Source organism: Dipodomys merriami, unplaced genomic scaffold (genome assembly GCF_024711535.1).
Source record: "Dipodomys merriami isolate MVZ:Mamm:240054 unplaced genomic scaffold, mDipMer1.0.p SCAF_97, whole genome shotgun sequence".
NCBI lineage: Eukaryota > Metazoa > Chordata > Mammalia > Rodentia > Heteromyidae > Dipodomys > Dipodomys merriami.
The window spans coordinates 3,142,473-3,158,054 of NW_027206590.1; the positions used below are offsets into that span (position 1 = coordinate 3,142,473).

At 42.5% G+C, this 15,582-nt stretch overlaps 1 protein-coding gene across 7 annotated transcripts in view; it reads right to left on the reverse strand.

Moving 5' to 3' along the window:
• The window catches only part of Large1 (LARGE xylosyl- and glucuronyltransferase 1), a 461,800-nt gene that overhangs the window by 379,181 nt on the left and 67,037 nt on the right, over nt 1-15,582 (reverse strand). The gene's annotated exons all lie outside the window — the stretch shown is intronic.

The window sequence follows — 15,582 nt, forward strand, 5'->3', positions numbered from 1 at the left end:
CCCCCAGTCCACACAGAGACCTTTACTAATCTTTTCCTAAAACAGCAACATCCTACCCTTCACATATATTCTTCCAGCCTCTGCTAACTTGGACTGTTTGTGGAACTACTTTATTTTCCCTTGACATATCCTGGATATTAGAATATAAGGTACACGAGGACAGGGACTTGACTGAGCCCCTTCCCATGTCCCCTAGTGTCTACTAGAGGTCCTAGCACCTAGTATTAAGTGAATGAAAGCACTACACCTCATCTTGCTGTAACCCTCTGGACTTGAGCAATCCCATTCAGGTTTCCTGGAGGAAAGGCTGAACAGAGGTAGACACCATGAGATTGGGAAAACTCCTCCCCCTCACACCTGTTCTGCAATCAGAGGAAAACTGATGACTGGCAGAAAAATCCAGCCACCATCTGGCTGTTCAAGGACCCCTCCTGGGTGCTGACAGCATTGTCATTCAAGATAATGAAGATTAAAACCAACAGAGATCCAGAGGGACAGGATCTCAGCAGGCAGCCTAGCTGGACTTAACCCATTAGAAGCCAAGTAGCTTCTAATCTTTCCTACAAGGAAAAAGGCAAGGCAAGGCCCTTGTTTTGAGAGATGACTTGTCCAAGGAAAAGATGAGATAGAGAAACTCCCAGCAAAAGTGCTCTGGCCAGATAATGGTTAGGAGGAGTGAGGGATTCTATGGCTATTTCAGATGAAATGTGCCATTTGCCCATCAGTCAACAAGGTAATTCAGGCGGAGAATCAACTGTGCTCTCTCAGCTCATTTATTAAAGTAAAGGTGTATGCCCATACCTGGATACTCAAGCTCTGGACCCACAACCACTTCATCTTCAAGAGACACTCCATCTCAACATTTATTGAAAGAGGTCATTCAGCTCCATCCATTTCCATTAGAAAGTGCTGACCAGGCTAAATGACAATATAAAACCAAGGGATTCTGGGATAAGGACACAAAGCAGCAAACGGCTGCTGAGGTGAAGGAAGCTGGCTGCAAAACAACTCTTTCTTCCTCCCAGCAGCCAGGTGTGGAGATTGTCAGGGACATGCCTCCTCTGCGAGGAGCAGGAAATGGTGCAAGTGAGACTCTAATCCTGGTTTTGAATTCCAGTCTACCACAAATAGGCTGTATGTTATACAGGAGTACCTATATAACATATAGGAGTACCTATATAACATTCCCATGCCTCAGTTTCCCTGAAGAATAAGGATCATGCCAGGCACTGGTGGCTCAGGTCTATAATCTTAGCTACTCGGGAGGCTGAGGTCAGAGGATCTCAGTTCGAAGGCAGCCTTAGAAAGTAAATCTGTGAGACTCTTATCTCCAACTAATCACAAAAAAAAGCTGAAAGTGGTGCTACAGCTCCAGTGGTAGAGTGATAGCCTTGAGCAAAAGGAGTGAATGGGGGGGGGAGAAAGAAAGAAAGAAAGAAAGAAAGAAAGAAAGAAAGAAAGAAAGAAAGAAAGAAAGAAAGAAAGAAAGAAGGAAGGAAGGAAGGAAGGAAGGAAGGAAGGAAGGAAGGAAGGAAGGAAGGAAGGAAGGAAGGAAGGAAAGAAGGGAGGGGAGAGGAAGGGAGGGGAGGGGAGGCAAAGAAAGGGGAAGGGAGGGGTTGGGAGGGGAGGGGAGGAAAAGGGAAAGGAAAAAGAAAAGGAAAAGAAAAGGAGCAAGAAGCTTTGGGTTAGATCTCAGTACCAAAAAAAAGGGGGGGAGGGAAGAGAAGAGGAGGGGAGGGCAGTATAAAATATAATAAAAGCAAGAGTAGTCAGCAATGATGATGAAGATGATGTCTTAAGATGGTGATGATGATGATGATGGTTTTTTTAGACTATTCTTTAACAGAAATGCATTTCTCATAACACAACCACATTTATGACAGTTCTGGAAACTAAGAGCAAGGCCCAGCAGATGGTATGTGTAATAAGGACCTTTACCTGGTTTGCAGAGATGATCAAAGGCTAAGACAGTTCTCTGGAATCTTTTGTTTAAGGAGACTAATTCCATTTACAAACCCTCATGTGTACCTCTCAAAGTCAAACTTTCTAAAATCATGATACCAGGGGTTAGAATTTCCAAGTATGAATTTTGAGCAACACAAACATTCAGTCCATAGCAATGGTGATGACTCCAATGAAGGCTGTGGTGGTGATAATGGTGCTTGCAGAGATACCGAAGGCACCAGCAAAGACATGACAGAAAATCGGTTAAGAATTTTTTTTTTCTTTTTGTTTATGTGGTGCTGAGGAATCGAACCCAGGGCCTCAGGCATGCAAGGCAAGCGCTCTACCACTGAGCCATCTTCCCAGCCCAGGTTAAGAATTTTTTTAAACTGCCATTTTTATCTTGCATTTAGGTCCTATGAATTTCCTTCCTTTACCTCTGTCTCTTATTCCTCCACCAACACATCTGAAGCCACAGCAGCCAGGCTGGAAGATTCTAGATGCTAGTGGTAAGAGAGCTGCAGTGGGAATGAGGCAGGAAACTGGTCAGTAGCTGGCTCCATTTTCCAATGGCACTTCATCATCTCATGCCCACCCAGGTAGCTTCCTGGGGCCCACAGGAGCATCCAAGGGGCTGACTAAGAGGATCCAGTTTTTACATAAGTTTGTTGTTGTTGTTGTTGTTTGGGGGGGGGGGCAGTCGTGGAGCTTGAACTCTGGGTTTGGGCACTGTTCCTTGCTCTTCAGCTCAAGGTTAGAGCTCTACCACTTTGAACCACAGAGCCACTTCCAATTTTCTGGTGGTTAATTGGAGATAAAAGTCTCACAGACTTTCCTGCCCAGATTGGCTTTGAACCATGATCCTCAGATCTCAGCCTCCTGAGTAGCTAGGATTACAGGCATGGGCCACAGGTGCCCGGTTTATAGAAGTTTTGTTTTGTTTTTTGTTTTGTTTTGCTTTTGTCATCATGGGGCTTGAACTCTGAGTCTGGGAACTGTTCCTCAGCTCTTCAGCTATAGTGATCTACCACTTGAGCCACAGCACCACTTCCAGTTTTCTGAGTGGTTAATTGGAGATAAGAGTATCAAGACCTTTCCTGCCTGGGCAGGCTTGGAACTGTAATCCCCAGATCTCAGCCTCCTGAGTAGCTAGGATTATAGGTGTGAGCCACCCACCAGTGCCCAGCTTACAGAAGTATTTTTAACTTTAACAAGAACTACAGAATATTATCTGTCTCTCTCCTCTTAGTGGCTTCATACCTTGTAGCCATCACGGTCAAGCCAAGAGCCCCTTCACTTCTAGGCATAGGCTTACCTCATAATGAGGTTCTCCTAAAAGCAAACACACCCTCATACACACTCGTGTGTGCGCGCACACACACATTCACAGATGTACTCGCACACATAAATTCAGACTTAAGCCCTCAAAGAAGATAACATTCAAGCTGCTTGGCTGGGACACAAAGCTCCTCCCAGCCTGACCCAGATTAATCCCCAGGCCTTCATTTCCTTTCTGAATCTCAATCTCTTGGGTCTCCTGGGTATTTGAGTAACAGGTGTAGAACAGTGATCCCTTTCATCAACGTCACAGGTTCCTCCTTTCCCTCCCTGAGACCCCACTGCCCATAGTCTATCCTGTCTTCCTTTGATCTGTTTCCAGCTTTCAGGATTCTAGAACAAAATGCCTCCATGAAAGCCACTCTATGGAGCCCTACTTTTGGGCTTCCCTAATACTATGCTTTCCCTCCTGGAGTACTTTCTACACTCCTTAACATGGAGATCACAAGTCTTGGCCTCCACCTCAGTGACCAGGCTCCAGGCAGACTGGACATGAAGAGCTCCCTGAGCTGTGGCTCTCTCTGCAATCACCACAAGGCACCTAACCAGCCTGTTCTTCCACACAAAGTAAGAAAAAATCTCAGACAGCAAGTCAAGCCAGACACCCACCAAGAGCTCTCATCTAAGTAACAAGATAATTCAGGAACAGCACTGAAAGGGACTGGGGGGGTGGAGGGGTAAAGCTCAGAAATATGAACACAGATGGCAGGGGAAAAACAAAGGAGGAGGCAACAATGCTGGGTAAAAAATGTACTCATTACCTTGCTCATGTAACTGTAACCCCTCTGTACAGTATTTTCACAACAAAAAAATTATTTAAAAAAAGAAAAAAAAAAGAAATATGAACACAGAGCCCAAGTCATACACAAAGTAAGATTAAGTAACCAAGAGAACCAGGACCCAGTTCCTCCAGGCTTAGAGGCAGTGGCTCTGCTCCTGGACTGCAGAACTCAACACAATGAAAATCAGGAAGGACCATTCCTGAGGGCAATCCCAGGGACAGAAAGGAGGCCAGGAAAGCTGTAGCAGCAAACAGTCTCCTGGCTAGGGCCTCCAACTGCCACTAAGAGAATACCTTCCCTGGGACCCAGTGGAATTTGGGAGGAAGTGCAGAGCCCTGATCTAAACCCAGTCTCTAGCTTAAGCTCTGTGAGCTTCCCAGAGCTATCAATCAAGACTGAGGCCAACAGGCAACAGGGCCTCAATAAGTACTGTTACTAGACTATAACTGTGGAACTGACCAGCTAGGAAAGCACCATAGCATGTTTCAGCCATCTGGTTTGCAGCTCTTGTGAGTCGGTAAAGCCCAGAGCCCTGATACCTTCCACTGGAAATCATGTTGCACAAAGTCTCACTAAGGCCCCACTCTAGCGGAGCAGAAGATATGAGCGCTATTTACACTTATCCAGGGGATTATAATGGATCAACCTAGAGTATGAACTGACATTTATGTTAACCTATATCAATCAGACTTTAAACTCTTTCAGTATCACCTGCATAAGGCCTGAACCATCACATTCCATGTTATGTATACTCCCTTAAAATTCTTATGTTAACTGGGGGTGGTGGCTAATGCCTGAAATCTCAGCTACTGGCGAGATAGCAGGAGGATCACAATTTAACACTTTCCTGGGTGGGGGAGATTAAAAAAAGAGGCCCTCTCTGAAAAACAACAAAAGCAAAAAAGGGGCTACAGTGGTGGTTCAAGTGGCAGAGTGTTTGCTTAGAAAGTATAAGGTCTTGAGTTTAAAATTCTAGTAAAAATAAAAAAGAAAGAAAAAAAAAAAAGAAAAATCTCACTCTCGTTACCTAAGGGTGTACTATATTTAAAGACAGGGACTTCAAAGAAGTAACCAAAGTAATAGAGATCATTAGGATGAGCTCTAATCCAATCAGACTGAGCAGAAGTCTAAGCAGGTGAGGACATGGGCACACAAAGGGAGATGGGTGAAGGACGCTAGGAGAACATATCATCTGACATCCAAAGTCAAGCTTCAGGAAAGGGCAACCTTGCCTGCTGGCACCTTGATTTTGATTTTATAGTCTCTACAAAGGATGAGAAAATAAACAGCTGGGCTTTTGTTGTTGTTGTTTTGTCGGTCATGGGGCCTGAAATCTGGGCCTAGATGCTGCCCCTTAGTTCTGCTCAAGGCTAGCACTCTACCACTTGAGCTGCAGCGTCACTGCCGGCTTTTTCTGCTTATATGCTGCTGAGGAATCAAACCCAGAGCCTTACGCATGCGAGGCAAGCACTCTACCATTGGGCCACCTTCCCAGCCCCCAAACTGCTGTTCTTAAATCCACCTGGCTTGGGCTACCTTGTGATGGCAGATCTAACAAACTAACATGCAGGTAAGGCTGGTCTTGGCGTACAACCGTTGTCATTTTAGGACTCTGGGCCCCTAGCTGGACTCTGGAGGACGAAGACTGGTTCCTTATATCACTTCCTAACATCTGCCCTGTACTTGCCAAGTATTGTGTACCTACAGTGTGGAAAATGGCAGATGTGCATACCACAGTAGCCAAAGGAGATACTGTCCCTCCTCTAGTGGAGCTTTCAGACAAATGGGAAGAAAAAGAACCATCATCGAGGAAATGTATAATATTCACCTTCAAAAGCAACTGGTGAGAGGAGTATGAGCAATCTTTTTCCTCATTCTACTCTACAGCTTTTACTGTAAACATTCAAGTCAAAACACATTTTAAAAAATCAAATCGTAAAAGTAACTATTTGCAGGAATGCTGAGGAGAAAGGCTCTCTCGTCCCTGTCACAGTTCTGTAAGTGTACAGGACAACCAGGCAGAGGACATCAGAACCTTTTCCTCAGTTTCTCTGGTGTTATCGTCCTCCATAACAAAGAACTGATAGACACGCCACAGTAAAGCATTTTGGAACAGGATAATTTTTCCCTCCAAGACTGGAAACCAACACTATTTACCATGCTCCAGGAAATTGATTTTGTTGGTCTTCAACCAGAAGAGAACTCGCATAATGACAAGCACTGTCCACCAAGGAAAAATTCTCACAAAACTGTATAGAGCTGACATTCACTTTATAGCCGGTACGTACACATATATTATAATCATGTATTTATCAAGGCTTCACGTTGGTATGGTGTTTTATTGCTAGAGATGTGTTTGCTCAAACTGTGGTGTCTTTTCATTTACTACTCTGCAAGTTAGGGTCTGTAATGGCAGGCGAATCCCTGAAGACATACTATGATTTATTTTCAACCTCCTGGAAGTCAGGGCGCTTTCTCTGCAGGGACTAATCCCACAGATGCCTGCCAGAGGCTGCAGAGACTTCTCTGGAACATGCTCCTCTTCCCAGAGCGGCACAGCACAACTCACAGTCACATTATTAATGCACCCATGCTTTCAGGATGAAGCCAGAAATACACCAGCATTTCCAGGCTCCAGGGATTGGGCTGCCTACGAGGTGGGTGAGAAATGACATTTTGAGGATCTGGCAATGTCTGTAAGCACTCATTTATTCATGCTAAAAAAACATGGGGCCACTAACGCATCCATTCTCTGAGAGTCTAATGTAGAGAAGAGCTACATTAAAAGCCAACTTCTACAGCTCACCCGGCAAGAATCCTCTCCAAGCTTCCTTTCAGCATCCTTGAAGCAGGGAAAAATACAGTACCCATGACATATCATTACAGAGGAGCCCTGAAATGAAAGTAAGTGTGTAAGCTCCTGGCCCATACCTGACACATATTAGATCAAGTTATGCTAATCTGTGAATGAATAAATACTCACTGCTTACTGATAAGAAAGCAAGCCAGTGGGTAATAATATTGGGTTCTTCCTCCTTTTACCTTATCTATACTGGCTCTGATTGATGTTACAAGGACAGAATCAAGGCTCAAGACCCATAGATGGGATTTTGCATGCCACACACTACTGTATATCAGTATGCATGCATGAGCAAGTGTTTTTCAGAAGAAAGAGATCACATTCAACAACCACTCAAAGAGATCCAAGACCAGAGATCCAGGTGGTGTAATCTATGTGAGTCCAGCTCAGGCCGCTCCCTCCAGAGCTGGTATAAAAATAGCAATGGGGTTGACAAGGTTCAAATGGGGACCTTAATATCTACTATTAACCCTAACAGTGTGAAGATGAAACCCAGGACATGTAAGTGATCCCTGTCACTGTGATCTGAACACACAAAGACAGATTCAGTGAAGCCAGTTGGATACAATGTATGCACCAAGACAGGCTCTCCTGAGGATGTCAGAGTTGTAACTGTAGTAAATCCAAGCAGGAGAGAGCCTGAATCTTGCATGCAGGCAGCACAGTGACCACAGTGGGGAAGGGGAGGAGGAAGGGAAGGGGTTCTGCACTAGCTGACGCGGCACCTACAAATGGGTATTAGAACTGACCAGTGTTCAGCCACCGCTCTCACCATGACATGATTTTTCTCAACAGCTTTCCTCTGTTGCCTGAATAAACCAAATCTATAGGCAATTCAGGACCATTACACTTGCATCTTTTACCATCCTGCATTTGCACAGCTGGCTTTATTACTTCTTTTGGTGTCCCTCCTTTGATAGTCCTTCCTCATCACCCTATCCCCTACTTTCCTCAAGGCAGTCAAGCTATATTATTTACTTCACAGCACTTAGCTATTTCTAGAAAGATTTATGTTTTGATGATTAGCTCAGGAGTAGATTCAAGTGGCACTGGGCTCAGTCCCTAGAACCAATATACAGGTGGGTTGTGGGATTTTTCCCCCTAAATTTTCTTGCTATAAAATATTATATCCAAGAAGGCAACTCAATTTCCCGAAGAAAGTACCCATACACAGGAGCAACACCAGGATTTTTTTTTAAAACAAATGAATTCCTCTCAATCTGCCTCTGTTCCAGCTCTGAGCAGCTGATATTTTTTGTATATCTTGCCAACATCCTCAAAAATTGAAGCACCTCGTCTCCATTATCACAGTAGGATTCAGGTTCTTACATTTTCATACTACAAGGGGGTGAAATGGCTACTGTGTTGGCTGCCCACATTAAAGTCAGTGAACATGGATTTCCATGGTCGCTCCATTAAGAAGGGGCCATAAACAGTCTCTGGGGGACATGGCCAACTCCCTAATTGTCATGTGCCGAAGAAGCAGGGACATTTCCTATTCTCTGTATATATAAACTCTGTAACTCCCAAGAACATTGTGAATTTTGTAACAAACGCTTGCCTATGTCCCATGATATCTTCAAGAAGGGCTAACTCAACCTGAGACAAGAGACCACATGGAATATGTAAAATTTTAAATGCCTAAGAACAACAAAAGCAGAAATGAAAAACATCCATAAACTAGAAATCCTTTATGAGAGTGAGGAGCATGAATTCCTAAGAACACCTGAGTCTATGGGGCAACTCCAGCAACCCCTGGAAAAGAGTAGGTCCAAGTGAGAACATCACACTTGGATGTGCCCTTTGAATGAGAACCCTAGAGGGTTCTCACTAGTGTACCAGTGAGTTACAGCAGCACTGAGGCCTTGCCTTCAACCCTAGGCTAGCAGGACATCTTCTACTTCTCCCAGCTTTCTAGAAAAACATTGCCGTTCCTACAATGCCTCTGAGAGAGAAGGTTCAGCATACTCTACACTGGACCAGGAGTCAACAAAGGTTTTATGCTAAAGGTCAGACAGTAATCTTCAAAACTCTGTGTGCTACACCATCTGTGTTGCACAGATGTGTTACCATGACAAGTGGGAAAGCAACCACAGAAATTGATAATAACTGGTGTGAGTGTGAGGTAATAAAACTTGACTGAGGTTGGAGGGACAAAGGATGAACAAATGCAGCAATATGTTGAAACTTGTGGGGGAGGACATGAGGGAAAAACTGGGAGACAGTGAGGGAAGGGGTGACATTGTCCCAAAAGAAATGTACTCATTACCTGACTTACGTAACTATAACCCCTCTGTAAATTACCACTATACTAACAATGAAGTTTTTTTTTTTAATTACTGATGGATGGTTAAATTTAAATTTCCAAGTGCTAAAAACTTGGAAATTTATTTTTTCAGAATCATTTAAAAATGTAGAAGCCAGCATTCTCACCCTAGAGATGATCATTGAAAGTACATTTCTTTCCTCATAAACTTTCCTGTCACTTTTACTTAAAAAAAATAAAAGTCAAACCATTTCTAAGTTCAGGGTCTTTCAAAGAACAGACTAAGCCATATTTTGCACGCACAGCTTCCTAATCATTACCTATCATGCTCCTATCACACGGTGTGAACAGGAAAGCTCTATAGACATTCCATGTTGAAACTATGGCCACTAGACTTTGCCTTCGATGACTCATCACACAGAGGATCTCAAAACATGCTTTTTAAAGTTTGTCAATTGGCCTCTAACACCACCACCAATGGCAGTTCTCAAATGCATTCTGCACTCTACTAAGGAGGAGATACAGGTGCCCTAAGATCTTCAGAGCTACTGTCTACTGTCCTCTTATCATCCCCGCCATGCCCCCCACCCTCCAGCTCCTAAGTATCCCAGCTGGTGTTGATTAATCTAGTCTATCTCCCAAGGACAGCTCTCCATGCCTTTTATTTGTGTCAGGGGAGGAAAAAAAGGAAAGAAAGAAAGGAAAGTCCTCCTACTCCCAAGAGTGAGAGCTCCAGGCCAAGAAGAGGAAGAAAACAGAATTTTGGGAAGAAAATAGTCGTTTTATCTAAACAGCAGCTTCAGAAATAGCTCTGCCTACAGATATACTAAGAAGACAAGAAATACATTAGGAAAGGAAAAAGTTGTCAAGTGTGTCCTTGGGGGAGAGAGAGCATCAGGATACCTAGGTTGCACATATGAACAAACAAGCACATACATGATCGTGTCATAGCATGTAAACAGACAATATTTCTATTCTATTACAACTTGTGCAGACTCTCCCCCAAACAGAAAATATGGTGAGAATAAGATTTAGTAGTCTAGAGAATTGAAATCTGAATGCTAGAGGGGCCAATTGATTCTTTAATAAAATTCTTAATTTCCCTAGAGCCAGACTGACTGCTTTGAAATCACACATTTTCGTGAATGGAAGAAAAAAATAAGAAAAGTGATTACTGAGAACCTGTCAGGTATGAGGTACTTTCACATCCATTTCCTGTAGCACACTATGGAGAACCATGGTCCTCATTTACCCAGCTGAGCTCACCCAGCTCACAAACAGTGTGGCTCTTGGTTTCAAAGGCAGACTTCCAGTGTGTAGGACATAAGAGTTTACTCATTCCATCCATTTACAGGTATGAAAATCATTATGATGTGATCCACAAGTCAGGTCATTACAGAAAACAGCTCTAAAGCCGGGCGCCGGTGGCTCACGCCTATAATCACAGCTACTCAGAGGCTGAGATCTGAGGATCGTGGTTCAAAGCCAGCCAGGTAGGAAAGTTCGTGAGACTCTTATCTCCAATAAAAACCACTAGAAAACTGGAAGTGGTGCTGTGGCTCAAGCAGAAGAGCGCTCGCCTTGAGCTGAAGAATGCAGCAGGGACAGCACCAAAGCCTAGAGTTCAAGCCCCACGACCGACCAAAAAAAAAAAAAAAAAGAAAGAAAAGAAAAAGAAAACAGCTCTAATAATGAGGGTCAGAAACAACACAAGACACAAAAAAACAATTATATGGGAACAAACATTCACATTGACTAGGTTGGAGATTCTATCCTACTTTGTACTTAAATATCAAGTTATCTGAGATAATAACATTGACAAATTGGGAGCCAAATACACCAAAACAGACATCCCACACATTAAAATCTAGGAAAATTTAAAAAAATCCATATATAAGAAAGCATCAAGGAATGGGTGGCACCGGTGGCTCACACTTGTAATCCTAGTTACTCAGGAGGCTGATATTTGAGGATTGAGGTTTGAAAACAGACCAGGCAGAAAAGTCCATGAGACTCTTAGCTCCAATTAACCACCAAAACACTGGAAATGGAGCTGTGGTTTAAGTGGTAAAGAGCAAGTCTTGTGTAAAAAGGCTTAGGGACAGCACCCAGGCCCTGAGTTCAATCCCCAGAAAGAGAGGGGGGAAGGGAGGGAAGGAGGAAACAGAAAGAAAGGAAGGGAATGGAGGGAGGGAGAAAAGGAGGGAGAGAGAAGGGAAGGAAGAAAAAAAAGAACAAAAATCATCAAATTCTACAAAGCAAAAATGTCTTAGAAAAAAATTGAGAACTACAAACCTACTATAGTTTTCCTTCCTATCTTTATAAACTTCTTCCTATACTCATGTGAAACTATTTTTGAATATCAGCTCATTCAGCAAAATACTGAGTGATACGATATATTTTGAGCTTTCCCATTAGCTTTCATCTATGAAAATCATGTTGAGCTCTCCCTGACAAGTAGAATCAAAAGTTGGTCTTAAAGATTCTAGCACTTTTTCTTTTGCAATATCAAATATTTTACCACTTCTAATATGTTTTTGGGTATTTGTCTTCCTTCATCCTTACAACAGCCATAAGTGACAGTAAAGTATTATTTACCCCTCATTCCCTGCCTCCCCTTTTTTAAAAATTCTTCTTGGAAGTGTGCACAAACAGCTTCAAAGGATTCGCAAGGGAATTTTCTAACTGAAGTGACAGGAAAACGAACCCAAACTTATCTATGAAAAAGTTAATGCCTGTATGAATGACCTGGTCTCTCTCATCTCAGCTCTGCTGATTTACTTCATTGTCACATACAAGGTGCAGGGCTGTGAAAAAGAACAATCAAACCTCTCAGCCATCAAACCTGAGAAAATCCCATCATATCTGAATTGCCCTGACTAGGTCAAGTGTCAATCTTGGGCCAACTTCTATGATCAGGCATAACCTGAGTCCCACCCACCCTGAGGCCCGTATAATATCATCCTTATCAAAGTCCATGAGCTAAAGGGTCTCCCAAAGAAAGTTTGAGCAGGATGAGTAAATATTAAGTGAGAATACCAAATTATACCACACAGTACAGGCTAAGTGATTTGCCCAAAGTCACACAGAATTCAAACGTCCTCAGAAACCAAATACTCCAAAAATATTGTTTTAAAACAAAGGTTCCAATCACACATATACACATACATATACACACACATGCATACACACAATACCACAAACTGAATCTCTCATGGGCACAAATAAAGTCTAAAATATTTAGCAGCCTACAGTGCTCCAAAGAAAGCCATGTTCCTTTATAATAAAATACAAAGTTTGTAAAATTAAACAAGGTTTTCCATTATCAAAATCAAAATCCCTTTATACTTCTAAATAGTTTCTCACCATCTGGAAAGTGAGAACACGGTACTCCAAGTAGAAAGGGAAAGCTTTGTGACCTATTTTTGTCCCTACAATAATGTAAAGTGCCGAATTCTATTTATTAAGAATCTTGAGTGCACGCTACTGTGCTGGCTATTTGCAACTCCAAAATGACACCCATTATTCAGTTAGAGATTAGAATCTCAAGTACCAAGGAATTTTTAATAAAAAATAAAATTAAAAATAGATTCACCGTTACCTTTTTAATGAAACTAGTAGCTCTGCTGGCTTAGGGGAAAAAAAATCACATATTTCTTGCAAAGTTTATATATTGACCTGAATACCACTTTAAAGAGAAAAAAGAAAGACGCCAGCGCTCCTATCTGGAGCAACTGCATCTATATCTCCTCTATCCACACATACCATCCACAAGCTCTCTAAAGTGGGCCTAGACAGCTGGAGTTCATTCATCTACCCACCCAATAAAACCAACCCTCCAAAATTGTGCATACAGGGGACCACAGAACACCAGGTTGGCCTGGCAGATATGTATCAAATAGAGATAATTCAGCCTGGCACCTTCCAACACAACTTTGTGCCAGGATGCACAGTGGTCTCCAACATGACAGCCACTAACCATGCGTGGCCACTAAGACTAGGGAACTGAGGTTTTTTGTTTTTTGTTTTTTTAATTTTATTTCAATTCATAAAGTAGCCACATATGTTTGATGGTACTGAATTAGAAGAGTTTCTCCAGCATGTATAACATTTTGCTCATTCACATTTCCTATCCTAACAGAAAATGTCACCTACAATGCTCCAAATAGGCATGCGTATGCCTCTGGGCCTTTCCACAAATGTTGGCCCCTCAACAGCCATACTCCTGGCCTGCCTGGTAGATCTTTTTCATCCTCAAAAACAAAGGAGGGAGTAACAATGCTTGATAGGAAATGTACTCCTTACCTTACTCATGTAACTGCAACCCCTCTGTACAGTATCTTCACAATTTAAAAAAATAGATAAAAATTTAAAAAGAAAAAAAAACCTTGCCAGGTTTCATCTCTTCCGTGAAGCCTTCCATAATTCCCTCTCTCCTGTCACCTCCTCGTGAGCAAATCAACTCCCTTCCCCACTCTCTGTGTGCAGGGAGCCCCAAGCCTGTCCCTTCCACAGGAAAGTGTGGTGGCAGAATGCGCTCCCTGGAGACAGCTACCTAGCGTTAAATTCTGTCTCTGGCGCCTAGTACTACCTCCATCACCTTACACAAGGCACATGATCCCTCCAAACCTCCATGCCCCTTCTATAAAAAGGAATTGTTAATGGCAGCTCTCCTTACTAGTTGTGGCAAGGACTGAAGAAACACTTAAGCAAAGGCAAAATAGTAGCTGCATGTCTGGCAAGGCTGTTCTTCAATAAAATAAAGTTGACTTCTGATGTGTGATTTTTTTCCCCCTTATATTATTAGAATGTATATCTCTGAGTATAGACTAGATATCTTTGCCACTCTTATAACCCACAGTCATGACATACAGCAGGTACTCATTAAAGATTAAAATTATTAACGATGTCTCCAGTGTACAGATGACAGCCCTGAACTCCATTCTTCATAAAGCTAAACGTCTTCACTATAAAGGTTGAGCTGAGAAACTCAACAGGGCCTTCAAGAACAGTGGAGAATAAGGGAGGAAGAGTGAGTCTGCGGGATAATTAAGACTTCTATGGGGCTTACTCAGCCTGCACCCAGTCACTGCTGCCACCACCTACAATTCCAACAGTATCCCAAAACCTTCCCCACCCGCAACCAGATCTCTAACAAAATGTTACTGATCATAATCCTGCAGGTTTCAGTGCAGTACAGTTTAAGTTTAACATTAACATCACCCTCATATCTGTTTCCCTTTCCTCCTCTTTTCCTAGGTGGCTCTGGTTTTGGAGAGAATCTCCCAGCTTATCAGAATATGCCTGGAATTTCACCGTGCTCTATAGTGGTCCCTAGCCTTGAAAGATGGGCAATCTGGAGAGGCCCTCCTAGGCTTCTTGGTCTTATTGGAGGCAAATAAAGATGAGCAGCAGGTAAAATAAGCATTAAAAATGATTAAGTGTTCAATATACAGGCATCCCAGCCTAAGTAGAAACCCAAAGTGACTGTTCGTTTCCCAGATTCAATGTCTTCCTCCTGCTGGAAGCTGTCTAGCACAGGTGCTCAGCCAGGAATTTCATAAAAGAGCAAGGTGAGAGGTGGAAGCACGCAGCACAGGCACCTCTGGCATTTAACAGAACCTCCATCCTATGTATTGCCTGTAATTGTAAAACTGGATCTAGATTCCTAGTGAGAGTCAAGTTGTGTTAAAAGACACGTAACATCTGGCTGCTTTTTTCTGTGATGCTGGCAGCCATTGACTGGCTGCCATGTTCTTTACCAGACTAATTATAAAAATGTTTAACTCTGTATTTAACAATGTCAGACTACTTTTTCTAAAAAGTCCCATAACACATTTCACACATCAACAATAGTGAATATAGTTTCAATTCTAACAACTCAGAATATAATTCACCAAAGTAGTGCTTCCTGAAGTGTGTAAAAGGTGAGTAGCTATTGCATAAAAATGGCCAGTGATATTAAAATCCAGCCAGCCTCTGAGTAGCAATGGTGCAACAAACTAATCCACACAAGGATCCACCAGAGGATATATTATGTAACAGAATCAAGTGGCCTAAAATTTCCCAACCCTCTTTCTTTTCATTATAAACTAGGAATAGTAAATCAATTCACTCAAAAAAAATGATACATAGTGTCTAGAAACTCAGCAGGACTATGTTTGTCCAGTTCAACTCATTCAATCACAGTTTTTCCCTTCCCTCCCAACAGCTTAAGTATAAGCCACAGCCTAAGACTGATAATCGAACAAGTCAATCCCACCCTCAACTAATGCTAACTAGCAGTTTCAAAAATGACAGATTGTTTCAGTGCAGTCAAAGGATTAAGTCCCTCAGAATAATCAATGCCACTGTTTTGCTCCTTGACTAGGAGCTTACCATGCGAAAAGTAG